We start from the raw sequence: 2,453 nt of genomic DNA on the forward strand, positions 1-2,453 counted from the left end.
AATGCACTTAATATGAGGTAGTAATCACAAAATCCTTTTGTCCAAACGATTCTTGTAACCAAGTATCACCCCAGATATGCCGCGGTAGTGTTCTCAAAATATTCCTCTCCAATGACTGATAGGCCAATTAGTTTTGTCTTTTCCTTAGACTGCTATTTTAAGAGTCCTTCGCAAGCAAAGAGATATTCGCATTTCCGACAAAGCACCGTCAAGTTAACATTAGGAGAGGGTAAGGGCGAATGGTAAGGGTGGCGATGAGAATTTTTCTACTTTTCAGAAAACGATTCTATAGGTCGGCTTTTAAAGGCCTGTTACAAGATTCGTTCGTTCGTGGTTTCTCTGATATTAAAAAAATACACAAGACACTTCGTGCGTTTGAAAGACAGTCACTCTATACTGTCATTACAATTTAAAACGATATATACAACATTATTTAAAACAACAACAAAAAGGTATCTGAGTGCGGGATACCTTTCTGGCTCACAAGCCTCTCTCGACTTTGGGGCTTGGCGGATACAACTGCTGCCAAACTTGCGATATGGAGGGAAGAGATGTAGCTTGTCGTTCATGCGAAGTGGGTACTGGTCTCGGATCAGGGTTCTCGGGCTGCAGACTTGACAGTGCCGGGGACGATGGAGGAAGTGTCAGGGCCAGGCGAAATTCTGGAGTCAACAGTTCGATGATGTTCAGGCAGCCCGGGATTCGAGCAACCTCCTGGGGGTTAGGAGGAGGCGCAGTGGTGGCCCTCATCTGTCACGTCGACCCCTGGACGAGTCGACGCGGTGATAACAGGAAAGCACAGTGACACCGCGACGTCCTCGATACATTTTTTTACATCTGAAATACCACGAACAAGTGAACCTCGTGACACTTCCCAAAACAAGGTCCGAGTATCTTTTTTTTTTTTTTCGGTTTCACACGCTCAATACGCATAGAAAAAACTCAAATTTAAGACAGAATCGTGATATGTTCTCACCTCGAGCCGGGTGAAGCAAAACGTCAAGTGTGCTCTCTAAACGCAAAAAAAGAAAAAAAAAAAAAAAAAAAAAGATGCGTCGGCCGGGAATTGAACCCGGGTCAACTGCTTGGAAGGCAGCTATGCTAACCACTATACCACCGACGCGGACGAAGAAGGCTGAAATGCGTCCCGTCAAACAGGGCCGAGAATACTCCCCTTGCGTCACGAACGAGGTCGCGTCCTTTTCAGTTTTTTGGCTACCTTCCGTTTCACCCTACTATCTGCGTGCGGCGACGGACCTTGCGAGCCGTGTTAGCCAATCACGAGCTTCACTTGACCCTTCCATCGGGTGGCAAGCGATTTAACCTTCGTTCACGTTATGCGATAAACAGCGGCTTCGAGTTCGTTCTTTTGAGAGCGGCTTTGGTTTCGCGAATTGGTTTGCCATTCCTCCGTGATGTGCAGTTAGCGAAGGAGTTGAGACTCGAGGAATAGCGAAGGTAAGACGTAAAGAGCGCGAAGTAACTGGGTATCGGTTGTCTCCGTTTAGCATCGCAGTGCTGAAGACGAGAAGACTGAGTAACTGCTTTTGAAACGCAAGTTTCTTTATCTGCGGGGGGGAATCTGGCTTCGAAAATCAACACAGTTCTCCGAAAGCTCGCGTTACGCCTTTATTTGCTGCTCCTCTCGTCCCGTACAAGAGACGTAGCGTCCTCGTTAAGCCTTCTTGAGCTCGATTTGCTCGATTCGGTGCCGCCATAATGAGATGCAGGCGACGGAGGAATTATTTGCTCCCCTGCATCAGGGACGAAAGGTTCTCCCTTCCTAAAAGAACATAGGTCACAAGACCGTTCCTCCATTAGGGAGGACTGTCGATACCCTTTTTTCAAAGCGTGCACGGGGCTGGCTATTTGCCGCGGTTACATCACCTGTGGAATAAGGGTAGTTATACATGCAGCTGCACGGGAGCAAACTATGGCCCTCGTCCACGTATTACATCGAGGAGTAGTAGCTATGAAGACTTGCGCGCAGAGCTTCTTGTGGTGGCCAGGCTTGGATGAAGACATTCAGGCAACTGTTGGGTATTCTGATTCATGAGTACACAGATGAACCCAGCAAAAGCTTCGATTCGGTCGTGGCTTCAGCTGTCGACACTGTGGCACACACTGCATGTGCATTTTGCAGGTCCCATGTAATGGACGTAAATTCTTAGTGGTGGTAGGTGCCTTTACCAAATGGGTGGAGGTGCGTCAAATAAGCCATATCCCAATTCGGCTGCAATCATCGATGTGCGGCGGTTTCTGCTTGCGACGTTCTGCATTCCACATAAAATAGTGTCGAATAACGGGGCAGCCCTCGTTTCTGCCGAGATTGGAACGTTCTTCAATGACAACAAAATTCACCGCGTAACATGTGCCCCGTACCATCCGGCCACCAACGGGCATCAAAACGATACGTGGGCGAACTGAAGAAGGCGCCAGCAGAGGAGCCATCT

General features: G+C 48.1%; 1 non-coding gene across 1 annotated transcript; it reads right to left on the minus strand.

The window, feature by feature from the left end:
- Positions 1-1,051: 1,051 nt before the first annotated feature.
- Positions 1,052-1,123, minus strand: Trnag-ucc. The gene has a single exon. It is a non-coding gene; the product is annotated as a tRNA-Gly (tRNA).
- Between the last annotated feature and the right edge of the window lie 1,330 nt (positions 1,124-2,453).

The sequence above is a fragment of the Ixodes scapularis genome, unplaced genomic scaffold (genome assembly GCF_016920785.2).
Source record: "Ixodes scapularis isolate PalLabHiFi unplaced genomic scaffold, ASM1692078v2 PGA_scaffold5__190_contigs__length_132052651, whole genome shotgun sequence".
NCBI classification, from domain to species: domain Eukaryota; kingdom Metazoa; phylum Arthropoda; class Arachnida; order Ixodida; family Ixodidae; genus Ixodes; species Ixodes scapularis.